At 48.8% G+C, this 15358-nt stretch overlaps 1 long non-coding RNA gene across 3 annotated transcripts; it reads left to right on the top strand.

Moving 5' to 3' along the window:
* Positions 1–334: 334 nt before the first annotated feature.
* LOC142254812 (uncharacterized) lies at positions 335–14722 on the top strand. Of its 3 annotated transcripts, XR_012727315.1 has the most exons (5): positions 6505–8324; positions 8471–8672; positions 10073–10488; positions 12007–12076; positions 12177–14722. It is a non-coding gene; the product is annotated as an uncharacterized LOC142254812 (long non-coding RNA). The 3 variants fall into 3 exon arrangements; XR_012727313.1 differs by lacking the exons at positions 6505–8324; positions 8471–8672 and adding an exon at positions 335–482; XR_012727314.1 differs by having other exon boundaries at positions 6505–8672.
* Positions 14723–15358: the final 636 nt, after the last annotated feature.

The following is a 15358-nucleotide window of genomic DNA, read 5'->3' as shown; positions in this document are numbered from 1 at the left end:
ACATCAGGTTTTTCGTCTAGAAGGTGCAGCCAGTGCAGTGCTGGCACTATCAGGCACAGGCTGTACATACCATTAGGGTGCAACTCAGGTGTTTAGGCAGGGAAATCCAACTTTATAAAGTTGAAAATTCGTGCACTTTTTGATTGACGTGTGCACCTCTCTGCTAATGTCCGGGTGTGTTATGCACGTGTATCCCGCCCCCCCCCCCCCCCCGCCTGTTCCTCCCTCTCTCTGGTTGTATTTAAATTTCCCTCTTCAGTAACATGACGTCAAAGTTGGCGCCTGCGCATAGCGCTTATCTCCGGCGCCATGTTTCTGAAGCCCGCAGTACCGTGCAGCCGTGTGCACGAGAGGGCGGCGCATGCTCCCTCGCTTCTTCACATCCCGTTGTGACCGCGGTTACAACAGGACTGGAGATCAGCTGACAGGAAGACGCAATTAGCTGCAGCTACGCTACAGCCGCCTAGGACACCGGGGCTCAGGTGAGGTGAGGTCACAATGCTGTGTGTGCGCCCCTGCGTTGACCTGGGCTCACCTTCTGAATGCCAGGTCACCGCAGGAAAGCACTCACAGTGCAGTGTGTGTGTGTGCGTCTGTGCTATGTGTGTGATTCTGTGCAGTGTGCGTGCAGTATGTGTCTGTGCTATGTGTGTGATTCTGTGCAGTGTGTGTGTGCAGTGTGTGTGTGTGTGTGAGATTCTGTGCAGTGTGTGTGTGCAGTGTGTGTGTGTGCAGTGTGTGTGTGTGTGTGCAGTGTGTGTGTGTGCAGTGTGTGTGCACGCAGTGTGTGTGTGCACGCAGTGTGTGTGTACGCGCAGTGTGTGTTTGCGCGGTGTGTGTGTGTGTGCACGCTGTGCGGTGTGTGTGTGTGTGCACGCTGTGCGGTGTGTGTGTGTGCACGCTGTGCGGTGTGTGTGTGTGTGTGTGCACGCTGTGCGGTGTGTGTGTGCACGCTGTGCGGTGTGTGTGTGCACGCTGTGCGGTGTGTGTGTGCACGCTGTGCGGTGTGTGTGTGTGCACGCTGTGCGGTGTGTGTGTGCACGCTGTGCGGTGTGTGTGTGTGCACGCTGTGTGGTGTGTGTGTGTGCACGCTGTGTGGTGTGTGTGCACACTGTGTGGTGTGTGTGTGTGTGCACGCTGTGTGGTGTGTGTGTGTGTGTGCACGCTGTGTGGTGTGTGTGTGTGTGTGCACGCTGTGTGGTGTGTGTGTGTGTGTGCGCACGCTGTGTGGTGTGTGTGTGTGTGTGCACGCTGTGTGGTGTGTGTGTGTGTGCACGCTGTGTGGTGTGTGTGCACGCTGTGTGGTGTGTGTGCACACTGTGTGGTGTGTGTGAGTGTGCACACTGTGTGGTGTGTGTGCACGCTGTGTGGTGTGTGTGTGTGTGCGTGTGCACACTGTGTGGTGTGTGTGTGTGTGTGTGCACACTGTGTGGTGTGTGCGCACGCTGTGTGGTGTGTGTGTGTGTGCGCGCATGCTGTGTGTGCGCGAATGCTGTATGTGCGTGTGCGCGCGCGCATGCTATGTGTGCTGGGCCGGGAGGCAGGGGGGCAATTGCCCCCCGGGCTGCTCTCCCATCTATTGTAGAGGGTCGGCCGCCTGCTGCATAATGTCATTATAGCACATGGCCACGCACAGTGAATTGCGCGTGGCCGTGTCTCCTGTACTGTGATGCGGCCGCACACACTGACATTACAGGTGCACACAGTGCTGACCGGCCGCATAGTACAGGAGACTGTGCGCGGCCACATGTGTTATAATACACAAAGAGAATCCCGGCACACCGTATGGAAGGAGGAAAATAGTCAATGATTCTTGTTGTATGTTGTAGTTTTATTCAAGAAAAAGTTCTCACACCAAGTTGTAATATAGTCTTTTCATGACAACAGGAAATTGTATTAAAGTCCGACGTTTCGGCTCTTAATTAAGCCTTCATCAGGGACCAAAAGATACCGTACTGATGTTGTCATAAAAGAGTCCTATTAACAACACTAGGGATTGAAGAGATTCAGAGAAATATGGATCTTCCAAAATGGAAAACTTCGGTTATTAAATGTAGGTCGATATAAGATGCGGCTACCGTGAAAATCACCTTATCTTATGAGTAGGTAATGGCTCATATATAATCGAGGAATAGAGTATAATTATAAGTATAAATATTCTATTCCTCGATTATATATGAGCCATTACCTACTCATAAGATAAGGTGATTTTCACGGTAGCCGCATCTTATATCGACCTACATTTAATAACCGAAGTTTTCCATTTTGGAAGATCCATATTTCTCTGAATCTCTTCAATCCCTAGTGTTGTTAATAGGACTCTTTTATGACAACATCAGTACGGTATCTTTTGGTCCCTGATGAAGGCTTAATTAAGAGCCGAAACGTCGGACTTTAATACAATTTCCTGTTGTCATGAAAAGACTATATTACAACTTGGTGTGAGAACTTTTTCTTGAATAAAACTACAACATACAACAAGAATCATTGACTATTTTCCTCCTTCCATACTGTGTGCCGGGATTCTCTTTGTGTATATGGACTTTTTTCTCCTGAGCACCAGGTATACAGTAGTGAGCCCAGCATACCCCTAACATGTGTTATAATGGCTTCCTGCAGTGCGCGCTGCCTCCGTCCAGCCGAAGAGCATCAGACAAGAGTTGCGGCTACATCCCAGTGACTAGAAGAAGCTGCCTGGGTAGTGGGCGTGGCCATGCTTCCTCCCGTCCACTTTACTCATGCAGGCTTCCCATCCCCCTCTCCCCCTGCGACCCCCTCCCTCATTTCGGGATCTTACCTCAGATCCCTACTTCTATTATAAACAACTCCAGGATCACCTGGAGTTTCTTTATTATTATTATTATTATTATTGTTTATTTATAGAGCACCATTGATTCCATGGTGCTGTACATGAGGGGGTTACATACAGAATACATGTACACGTTACAATAGACAGACTAGCACAGGGGGAAGAGGGCCCTGCCCTTGCGGGCTTACATCCTAAAGGATTTTGGGGAGGAGACAGTAGGTGGGGTGTAGGTGGGGCGGCAGCTCCGCACGGTGGTGGGGCGGCAGCTCCGCACGGTGGTGGGGCGGCAGCTCCGCACGGTGGTGGGGCGGCAGCTCCGCACGGTGGTGGGGCGGCAGCTCCGCACGGTGGTGGGGCGGCAGCTCCGCACGGTGGTGGGGCGGCAGCTCCGCACGGTGGTGGGGCGGCAGCTCCGCACGGTGGTGGGGCGGCAGCTCCGCACGGGGGTGGGGCGGCAGCTCCGCACGGTGGTGGGGCGGCAGCTCCGCACGGTGGTGGGGCGGCAGCTCCGCACGGTGGTGGGGCGGCAGCTCCGCACGGGGGTGAAGCAGTGAGGTCATTGAAGGTTATAGGCATTTCTGAACAGATGAGTCTTTAGATTCCGTTTGAAGTTTGCAAGTGTAGTAGATAGTCTGACGTGTTGAGGCAGCGAGTTCCAGGAGACTGGGGATGCTCGGGAGAAGTCTTGGAGTCGGTTGCATGAGGAGCGAATGAGAGAGGAGGATAGAAGGAGATCTTGGGAGGACCGGAGGTTACGTTTTGGAGTGTAGCGAGAGATTAGTTCAGAGATATATGGAGGAGACAGATTATGGATAGCTTTGTAGGTCAGTGTTAGTAATTTGAATTGGATACGGTGGAAGATTGGGAGCCAGTGGAGGGACTTGCAGAGAGGAGAAGCGGGGTGGTATTGAGGAGAGAGGTGGATCAGTCGGGCAGCAGAGTTAAGGATGGACTGGAGAGGGGCGAGTGTGTTAGCAGGGAGACCACAGAGGAGGATGTTGCAGTAGTCGATGCGGGAGATTATGAGGGCGTGCACTAGAATTTTTGTAGATTGGGGATTGAGAAAAGGGCGGATTCTGGAGATATTTTTGAGTTGAAAACGGCAGGAGGTGGTGAGGGATTGGATGTGCGGTATGAAGGACAGGGCAGAGTCAAAGGTCACTCCGAGGCACCGAACTTTGGGTGCTGGGGAGAGCGTGATGTTATTAATTGTAATGGATAGATCAGGTGGAGAGTGCAGGGGAGATGGAGGAAAGATGATCAGTTCAGTTTTGGCCATATTGAGCTTTAGGAAGCGAGAGGAAAAGAAGGAAGATATAGCAGATAGGCACTCTGGGATTCTGGACAGCAGAGATGTGACATCTGGACCAGAGAGGTAGATCTGAGTGTCATCAGCATATAGGTGGTACTGGAAGCCATGGGACTTTATGAGTTGTCCCAGGCCAAATGTATAGATAGAAAAAAGTAAGGGTCCCAGGACAGAGCCTTGAGGGACAGCAACAGAGAGAGGACGGGGTGAAGAGGTTGTGTGGGAATGGGAGACACTAAAAGTGCGGTTGGAGAGGTATGAAGAGATCCAAGAGAGGGCGAGGTCTCTGACACCAAGGGAAGAGAGGATCTGTAGTAGCAGGGAGTGGTCAACAGTGTCAAAGGCTGAGGATAGGTCTAGAAGTAGGAGTACAGAGAAGTGGTTGTTAGCTTTGGCGGTAAGTAAGTCATTTGTGATTTTAGTCAGGGCAGTTTCAGTGGAATGATGTGGACGGAAGCCGGACTGTAGGTTGTCAAAGAGAGAGTTAGAGGAGAGGTGGGAGGAAAGTTCAGCATGGACGTGCTGTTCCAGGAGTTTTGAGGCAAGTGGGAGTAGCGATATGGGTCGATAGCTGGTAGTAGAGGTTGGGTCGAGGGAAGGTTTCTTTAGGATAGGTGTGACTGTTGCATGCTTAAAGGCAGAAGGGAAGGTACCAGTTGTTAGAGATAGGTTGAAGAGATGGGATAAGGCGGGAATAAGGATAGTGGTGAGGTTGGGGAGGAGGTGGGATGGGATGGGGTCAAGTGCGCATGTAGTGAGGTGTGCTTTTGAGAGAAGATGTGCAAGCTCTCCTTCGGTGATAGTGGGGAGGAAGTTTATGGGGGAGGAGCAGTGGTCTGTTATATGAAGGGGTTGTGGTGGTTGAGCAGAAAAGACTTGTCTGGTTTGGTCGATCTTTTCTTTGAAATATGTGGCAAATTCTTCTGCGGAGATGAGGGAGGTTGGAGGGGGCAGTGGTGGGCGAAGGAGGGAGGTAAAAGTGTTAAATAGCTGTTTGGGGTTGTGTGTTAAAGAGGATATGAGGTTTTTGAAGTAATTCTGTTTAGCCGAGGTAAGGGCCAAGCGAAATGTGTGAATTGCATTTTTGAATGTGGTGAAGTCTTCCTGGGAGTGCGTTTTCTTCCAGCGCCGCTCTGCGGCTCTAGACACTTGCCGTAGTTTTTTAGTGAGGCTGTTGTGCCAGGGTTGCCTATTGATTCGTCTTGCTCTGCCGTTCACAAGAGGAGCGACTGAATCAATAGCTGATGTGAGAGTGGCGTTGTAGAAAATGGTGGCACTGTTTGTGTCGTGGAGTGAAGATATGGAGGACAGCGGTAGGATAGAGTCAGAAAGGGTGTGTATGTTGATGTGTGCAAGGTTTCTGCGGGGGTGTGATATGTGCTGGACAGGGGGGGCAGGTGAGGAGGACAGGGCTGAAAAGGTCAGCAGATGGTGGTCAGATAAGGGGAGAGGGGAGGTAGTGAGGTTAGATAGAGAGCAGAGACGGGTGAAGATAAGGTCTAGTGTGTGGCCATCTTTGTGGGTGGCAGAGGCGGACAACTGAGTTAGACCAAAAGATGAGGCGAGGGAGAGGAGTTTGGAGGCCGCTGACTGGCGGGTGTCAGTGGGGATGTTGAAGTCACCCATGATGATAGTGGGGATGTCAGCAGAGAGAAAGTGTAGAAGCCAGGCGGAGAACTGGTCGATAAAGGCAGTGGTTGGGCCCGGGGGTCTGTATATGACGGCCACTTGGAGGTTGGAGGGAGAGTAGATGCGGACAGAGTGCACTTCAAAGGAAGGCAGGACAAGGGAGGGTAGAGGTGGCATTGGGGTGAAGCTGCAGTTGTTAGAAAGGAGGAGGCCCACTCCTCCACCCTGTCTATTGCCAGGGCGAGGGGTGTGGGTGAAGTGGAGGCCGCCGTAGCACAGCGCAGCAGGGGAGGCAGTGTTGGATGGTGTCAGCCATGTTTCGGTGAGGGCCAGAAAGGATAGATTGCTAGAGATAAAGAGGTCGTGAATGAAGTGCAGTTTATTACAGATGGAACGGGCATTCCAGAGCGCTCCAGAGAGAGGGGGCTGCGGAGTGGCAGAGAGGGGAATGGATTTTATGTTGGAGAGGTTGCGGTAGTTACTACTAGATGGGGAGCGGTAGGGGGGTGATAAAGAGGAGTGTCCCATCTGTGGGGGTCCAGGATTGGGAGATATGTCACCAGCAGTGAGGAGAAGTAGAGAAAGGGAGAGCAGGTGGGAGAAGGAGAGTGGACGGCCTGGTCTGCGCGATACTAGAAGCGATCTGCGGTTTAGGAGCAGGTCAGCAGATGAGGACAGGTGGGGAGGTAAGAGGGAAGGGGAGATGAATATTTGTTTGGAGAGTGCTGGGGTTTGGGGATAGCTGTGTTGCTGAAGCCCCGCCCCTTCTGATCACATGGGCAGGACGTCACCACAGGTCCTTTAGCCCGTGGGATTTACCATCAAACAAGTGGAGCGCACGGGAGACAAGAAGAGGACAGAAGTGTCCCCCAATCATCAAAAGTAAAAGCCCCCCCAGTATGTGTGTATGTATAGCATTGTGTCTGTCTGTGTCTGATTATGATTGATGTGTATGATTTGTATGTGAATGTTTTCAAATATGTATACGCTTCTATGTGACTATATCTGTATATGTTTCTGTATATGTATGTATATATAGCTGTACACTGTGTGTGTGTTTACGGCTGTGTGTACGTGTATACAGCTGAACGTGTGTGTTTATACAGCTGTACGCTGTGCGTGTGTATATGGCTGTGCTTGGGTGTATACGGCTATACGCTGTGCGTGTGTGTATACAACTGTGCATGTATGTATACGGCTGTGCGTGTGTGTATACAGCTGTGCGTGTATGTATATGGCTGTACGCTGTGCGTGTGTGTATACGGCTGTGCGTGTGTGTATATGGCTGTACGCTGTGCATGTGTGTATACGGCTGTGCGTGTGTGTATATGGCTGTGCGTGTGTGTATACGGCTGTGCGTGTGTGTATACGGCTGTGCGTGTGTGTATACGGCTGTGCGTGTGTGTATATGGCTGTGCGTGTGTGTATACGGCTGTGTGTGATGATTAAGAACGTTCCAGCGTTCGAAACGCGTCTCTCTTGTTCATTAATGGACTTTTTAATGGAATTTTAACCTTATCTAAATAAAGGCGGAGTTTTATTTTTATAAAGACATGGATGCTGGAGTTTTTCCTTTGGGCTGTGCGTGTGTGTATACAGCTGTACGCTGTGTGTAGGAGTATACGGCTGTGTGTACGTGTCTGCGTATATGTATGTGTGTATGGCTATACGCTGTGTGTAGGAGTATACGGCTGTGTGTACGTGTCTGCGTATATGTATGTGTATATGGCTGTACGCTGTGCATAGGTGTCTGTATATGTATGTGTATATGTCTGTATACTGTGTGTGCACGTCTATGACGTGTGGGAGTACATGTGTGTGTATATATGTTCACATCTCTGTACTGTATGTTTACATGCCCGTGTTTTTGGGGTTGTGTATGTGTAAGATGCCTGTATGTGAGGCTGGTGCCCACCATCAGGGTTCACTGCATTGTGGAGTGTTTTCGCTGCGTTGTACAGTACAAGCACAGTGGATGGGATTTGTAGAAATCCTCTGCGCACTGTGCGTGTGCAGCTCACAGCGAACACTGACCTGTGGTGCGGCTTCCTGAGCCCTGGGATGTTAATTTATTGCTGTGTCTCCACAGAAAGAATAGAAGAGAGACCACCGTGGCCCGGACCCTGACTGTGGGCACCGGCCGCTGTGGTCCCTGCGGAGAGCACTCACAGCCCCACAGGAGAGGACATGTGTCCAGGACACACCATGTCCAGACCGTGGGCACAATCTTATAGTGTATTGTGGTGTATGTGTAAAACATTTGTATTTTTAGGGCACAACACTAAGTCTATAAGGGCGAGTGTCCACCATCAGGCGTCTTCACGGTCTGGACACAGCATGCTTTCTCTGGTGGAGACGCTAGTGGAGCACCCCACAGGGCCTGGGGGTTACTCGTCACCGGGCCGGTGAAGGGTCAGGGGGATGGATGTCACGGATGGCCTGCCCGGTTTCGTGACCCCGAGGTGTCCATGGAGAAGGGGGGATGGATGGAACGATTTTGTGATGCCACCTGCGGTACGCGGCCAGGGATTAGCCGCTGCTGCTGTCGCTGTCTTCTGGAGCAGATGGTAATTGCAGGTAAGATGGTTTGGCTCCCCTCAGGTGGAGTAGGCCCCGGGGAGGATAATGAGGGGGGTAGTGGCTGTTGGCGCCGGTAATAAGAGTCCGAGTCGGCTGCTGCGGTTCCAGGTGTCTTTACTAACAGTCTTTGTTTTGCCCGGGAGGCACCGGACACCGCTGTGCTGGGCCCCGTCGACCTCGGATGAGTTGGAGGAAGCCACCGGTGTTTAGAAAGTGTCCTAGGGGTGTCCCTTCAGGAGAGGAGGACCCGAAAGCATCTCGTTCCAAGTCGCAGGCCCCATGAGAAGAAAAAGGAGAATAAGTGGTGTCATGTCGCCAAAACTGAAGCCCCGACTTGACTGCCAGGTGTGTGTGTGTGTGATGCTCCTCTTCTATCCCAAGTGGAACCCGTCCCCCAGGTGGTAGTCCTAGTGACCGGGAAAGTCCCAAGCTTCGTGATGGCCACCCCCTGCCTACCCTAGTCCGGCTCCCCAGTGAGAAGGCGCCTAAGGCTGCTTTCATACATCCGTTTTTTCACTGTGACGCCGCACGGACCGCCCCCTTAGAAAGGAGGTGGTTCGCCGGTCACAGCGACGTCGCCGGACAGGTAAGTATGTGTAACGGCTCTGGGCGATGTTGTGCGGCATGGGCAGCGATTTGCCCGTGTCGCGCAACAGATGGGGGCGGGTACCCACACTAGCGATATCGGTACCGATATCGCAGCGTGTAAAGCGGCCTTAACTCTCCACTAATCTTGTTTGCCGATTAGTTGTTTAGTCATCTTATGCTAATCTGGGGATTACTTATTGTACAATTCAAGCTGCAGTATCTTTGCACTTTGTGCATATCATTGTCATCCAGGTTGTGGGTGGTTGTCCATCTAAATCTAATGGGTCATTGTACCAATGTATGCTGATAAATTGTGCATACTTACTATATGTGGGCACCTATTGGACCTTGCTGCTACACTAGTATGGATAATTAATTATATTTATATTGATTATATTAATTAGTATTTATACCCCATATTGGTGGTTGCAGTAGTCCTCTATATACCTATGTAATGTCTGTCCACTGCCTGGATTATGATATTAATATTTGACTATATATCTACATAGACTGCAGGAAATTGTCCCCGAATTGAAGATATAATTGTAGCTGCCATCTGTAACTAATGTATTAGTGTCCCTATGCTTTACACACATATATATATATATATATATATATATGTATATATATATATGTATATATACATTATTGTATATAAAACTTTTTCATTGCTTGACATGTGCGATACCCAGCAGGATACGATTATTGTTCATCACTCCACTGATTTTTATTGTGTGTATTCACCTACTGCTCTATATGAAATTATTCATAAAAAATAAATAATATTAATATAATAAATACTGTTTTGCATGGAAATTGAACCTTGTTCGCCTCTTCCTTTTTCTTTTTTCTTAGTGTAAGTGGTTGTCAGAGCTTGTACCTGCCCCATTGGAGGCCATTGGAGAGGGGGTTTGTTAGGGGTCCTCCTGATACCTTAGTCTTTGACCCTTTCCTTTACACGTGGGGGCTGAGGGTTCATAGTGGGGGGAGGCCATCGGAGTCATCTGGTTTTTGGTTCTTTGTGCACTATTTTTCTTTTATATTAGATGATATTTCATGGTTTCTTTATAAGGGGGTATATTTCTTTATTTTGAAGATATTTAACTAGATTTCTTTACTTGTCTTTTATTCCCTATTTACTGCTATCAAATGAAAAGACCACGTGGCATCAAAAGCTCTGATGACATCACTGCCTTCTATGACATCACGAGGATCCAGACGTTCTATGCTATGACATCACAATGACCTAGTTCCATAAGAACGTCACCCGCAGTCAGATCTGCACATTCACAGGGACACAGAGGACGAAGATGGAGGCGATTCGTGGTGAGGTTAGAGTCACAATGTGAGTGTGTAAGAAACATCAACCTGCACATGGATTCTGTCCTGTGCATATTACAGGCTACCTGTGGGGGAGCTCATCTACAGCAGAAACCTGATCACCAGATGTGTACACACTCACATGACCTCGGTCACTGGCATATCGTATCGGATGATAGGCATTGGATGCCATATGCTAGTGTGACTCTAGCCTAAAAGGCTCCCAAAAGGCTCCTAAAAGGTGCCCTAAAAGGTATGTACCACAGCGACACACCCACCATCCTCACATACTGTACAGCTCTGGCAAAAAAGTTGATAATCATTAAGAAACAACAATACTAATAATGTTTTACCTCAGGAAAAGTTCAGAAATCAATATTTTGTGGAATAACCATGATTTATAATCACAGCTTTCATGCGTCTTGGCTGCTTTCCACCAGTCTTTCACGCTGCTTTTGGGTGACTGTATACCACTCCTGGTGCAAACATTTAAGCAATCCTTCTTTGTTTGATGGCTTGTGACTATCCATCTTCCTCTTGATTACATTCCAGAGGTTTTCAATGGGGTTCAGGTCTGGATATTGGGCTGGCCATGACAGGGTTTTGATGTGGTGGTCCTTCATCCACACATTGATTGACCTAGCTGTGTGTCATGGCACATTGTCCTGCTGGAAAAACTAGTCCTCAGAGTTGGGGAACATTGCCTGAGCAGAAGGAAGCAGCTGTTTGTCCAGGATAACCTTGTATGCGGCTTTATTAATACGTCCTTCGCAAAGTTTAATCTGCCCAAATTCTAGAGTAAGGTAATCTTCCCTGATGAGTCTAATTTTCAGCTTTGTCCAACACCTGGTCATCTAATGGTTAGACGGAGAACTGGAGAGGTGTACAAGCCACAGTGTCTTGCACCCACTGTGAAATTTGGTGGAGGATCGGCGATGATCTGGAAATTTTTCAGCGAGGCTAGGGTTAGGATTATGTCCTGTATGTTACATGTGAGGGGCAGTACAATGTCTTTGTAGTGTATATATGTATATACATGTGTCCTGCATGTTACATGTCAGGGGAAGTACAATGTCTTTGTAGTGTGTATTTCTCCCGGTTGTACCATCGTTCCTCCTCCATCTCTCCCGGTTGTACCATCGTTCCTCCTCCATCTCTCCCGGTTGTACCATCGTTCCTCCTCCATCTCTCCCGGTTGTACCATCGTTCCTCCTCCATCTCTCCCGGTTGTACCATCGTTCCTCCTCCATCTCTCCCGGTTGTACCATCGTTCCTCCTCCATCTCTCCCGGTTGTACCATCGTTCCTCCTCCATCTCTCCCGGTTGTACCATCGTTCCTCCTCCATCTCTCCCGGTTGTACCATCGTTCCTCCTCCATCTCTCCCGGTTGTACCATCGTTCCTCCTCCATCTCTCCCGGTTGTACCATCGTTCCTCCTCCATCTCTCCCGGTTGTACCATCGTTCCTCCTCCATCTCTCCCGGTTGTACCATCTTTCCTCCTCCATCTCTCCCGGTTGTACCATCGTTCCTCCTCCATCTCTCCCGGTTGTACCATCGTTCCTCCTCCATCTCTCCCGGTTGTACCATCGTTCCTCCTCCATCTCTCCCGGTTGTACCATGGTTCCTCCTCCATCTCTCCCGGTTGTACCATCGTTCCTCCTCCATCTCTCCCGGTTGTACCATCGTTCCTCCTCCATCTCTCTCCTCCCATCACTTCTTTCTTCCCTGAATCTGTGATCTTGTTTTGGTATAAGTAATCTTTTCTTACAGACGCTTCGATTTGGTTCTGGACCTTTCCATTTGTATAACACTCACAAAGCAATGAGGACGACACCAGCAGGTATGTATGGAGGGGCCTGTATTCTTAGGGCACGTTCAGGGGTTTTGGTGCTAATAACATTATTTTTTCATTTCTCCTAATAAAAATTCTCTGTTTTCAGTTCCAGTTAGTGAGTGGGACCACGAATTGGGCGGACAAGTCAATGAAAATACCGCTCTTGTGACAGTCTCCATCTGAAGCCTCAAAACTATCACAAGACGGATCACACACTACATTGTGTCTTTTCTGTTAAGTGATCATCCGTTTTTCAGGACGATCACTTATTTCTGGCATTTTTTTCGGCGTCTGAACTTTTTTTTGTTCATTTCCTGAAGCGCTTTGTTGACGCTTTTTCCGTTTTTGAGTAACGTTTTTAATAATTTTTTTTGACAACTTTTTAAGGGGATTTTTTGGCCCAAAACACAAAACGAGTGAAAAAGGCGTCATCGGGGCGTATTTTTTATCCTATTGCTTATTATATATATGGAGCTTTTGCAGCGGGGCCCGATTCATCAGGACCAGCGTTGTTTCCGCTTGTTCTGATGAGGGGCTGTTACGTCACCACCGGAGTCCGCTCCAGCGACTTCTGCTCCGATCGCCACGCCGTGTTCCTGCCGTGGATGGTGATGGGAGAGGAGTCCCTGTTCTGCTATAGTGATCTCCAGGGCCCTGTGTAATTCCAAATCCCTGTATAGGGGATAAAGGGTTTCAGGGTTCTGGGGGTCCTGCTTCCACTTTCCAGATCCAGTCCCCTGTCCATCATCCACGTTCCAGATCCAGTCCCCTGTCCATCATCCACATTCCAGGTCCAATCCCCTGTCCATCATCCACTTTCCAGATCCAGTCCCCTGTCCATCATCCACTTTCCAGATCTAGTCCCCTGTCCATCATCCACTTTCCAGATCCAGTCCCCTGTCCATCATCCACGTTCCAGATCTAGTCCCCTGTCCATCATCCACTTTCCAGATCCAGTCCCCTGTCCATCATCCACTTTCCAGATCTAGTCCCCTGTCCATCATCCACTTTCCAGATCCAGTCTCCTGTCCATCATCCACGTTCCAGATCCAGTCCCCTGTCCATCATCCACTTTCCAGATCCAGTCCCCTGTCCATCATCCACTTTCCAGATCCAGTCCCCTGTCCATCATCCACTTTCCAGATCCAGTCCCCTGTCCATCATCCACTTTCCAGATCCAGTCCCCTGTCCATCATCCACGTTCCAGATCTAGTCCCCTGTCCATCATCCACTTTCCAGATTATGAGTACTGAGTGGCTCTAGTCTGTCCATTACATCCCACCTGAGTCTGTTGATCCAGGCAGGCGCCAGTGTGCAAGCAAAGATGTCGTGAGCGAACGCTCGCTTGTTCACGATAATCTTTCAGTGTAAATTTTATCCCTTTTTTTCCGTTTTTTTTGCTTTTTATCAGCATTTTTGTACTTCTTTTTAATCCGATGGATAAAACGGGAAGACGCTAAGAAAAAGCAAAAAAATACGACGGTTTTAGGGGCGGGAAAAAAAAAGACACAGTGTGAACATACCTTACACATTACAGAACACAGACGGACGTCACACGACGAGGACGCTCATACACGGACAGAGCTGGTTCACTACAGACATTAGCAGTTTATTGTGTATTATGTATATTGTGAGGCTTATCCTAATTAGTAGTTAAGTGTATATTTGTATATTATGTATATTGTAGTAGTTAATTGTATTTTTGTATATTATGTACATTGTGAGCCTTAACCTCTCAATGACCAGACACAGTTTTTCCGTTTATCATCCATCTGCGATATTTTTGACCCTTTTTCTCGTAGAGATGTTTTTTTTTCCATATTTATTTGTTCTGTTTTTGTCCTAAAGTCATTAAGAGGTGAGGACGATATTCCTGGAGTGTAAATTGTATTGCATGTGCGGCATCAGGCAGGCAGTATGGGCGGCACGGTGGCTCAGTGGTGATTTACACTGGTGCTTTGCGGACAACATCTGCAAGGAGTTTGTATGTTCTCCCCGTGTTTGCGTGGGTTTCCTCCGGGGTCTCCGGTTTCCTCCCACACTCCAAAGACATACAACAAAAGGGGGCGATCAGTATTGGAGAAAGATCGCTGTCTTCTATGTAATCTGGGGCAGTTCCGCTCTTTAAGGCTGCGTTCACACCTCGCAGGTTTGATGCGGATTTTACACACAACTTATTTTTCCGCCCCAGGAAAGTGGGTGAGTTTATCTTCCTCTCACCCCCATTCCAGTCTGTGTGGGGCACAATCCATATGGAAATCGGCTTTTTTATGCTGTTTTTATTTTTTTATTTACAGCATGCCGATTTCTGTAGCGGATTTTCCATATTCATTTCACTGTGGATCCTTAAATCTTGCAGGTAATCTGCCGGCCGGGCATGAAATATGGAGGGTTTTTTTTCTCCACGCATAAACACTGCAGATTTAATTTTATCAATCCAGTTGTAAAATCCGCACCAAATACGCAAAGTGTGAACAAAGCCTAAAAGGTCCAGATCTGCAATTCAGATATACCCTATAGACAAGGGGAGAGGTCAGCCATACTTCTCTAATGGTTGAGCCTGGATTTCCCAAATACTTCTCTAAAACTGAACAACCCTTTTTGATCAATTTTAATACAATTAAACTTTGTATTATTATAATTATTGGTTCACTGCCTAATGCTAATAAATAAATTTAAAACAAGAATCGGTCTCAGTGTTTTTCTTCTCAGCAAATTATTATATCACAAAGTGACCAGGATACATCGATGATCCATCGTATTCCAGATCCAGTCCCCGTCCATCATCCACGTTCCAGATCCAGTCCCCTGTCCATCATCCACTTTCCAGGTCCAGTCCCCGTCCATCATCCACTTTCCAGATCCAGTCCCCTGTCCATCATCCACTTTCCAGATCCAGTCCCTGTCCATCATCCACTTTCCAGATCCAGTCCCCTGTCCATCATCCACTTTCCAGATCCAGTCCCCTGTCCATCATCCACTTTCCAGATCCAGTCCCTGTCCATCATCCATATTCCAGATCCAGTCCCCTGTCCATCATCCACTTTCCAGGTCCAGTCCCCTGTCCATCATCCACTTTCCAGGTCCAGTCCCCTGTCCATCATCCACTTTCCAGGTCCAGTCCCCGTCCATCATCCACTTTCCAGATCCAGTCCCCTGTCCATCATCCACTTTCCAGATCCAGTCCCTGTCCATCATCCACTTTCCAGATCCAGTCCCCTGTCCATCATCCACTTTCCAGATCCAGTCCCCTGTCCATCATCCACTTTCCAGATCCAGTCCCTGTCC

Source organism: Anomaloglossus baeobatrachus, chromosome 10 (assembly GCF_048569485.1).
Source record: "Anomaloglossus baeobatrachus isolate aAnoBae1 chromosome 10, aAnoBae1.hap1, whole genome shotgun sequence".
In the NCBI taxonomy this organism is placed as follows: Eukaryota; Metazoa; Chordata; class Amphibia; order Anura; family Aromobatidae; genus Anomaloglossus; species Anomaloglossus baeobatrachus.
The sequence above is the reverse complement of the archived record's forward strand: the minus strand, read 5'-3'. Positions and strand labels throughout refer to the sequence as shown.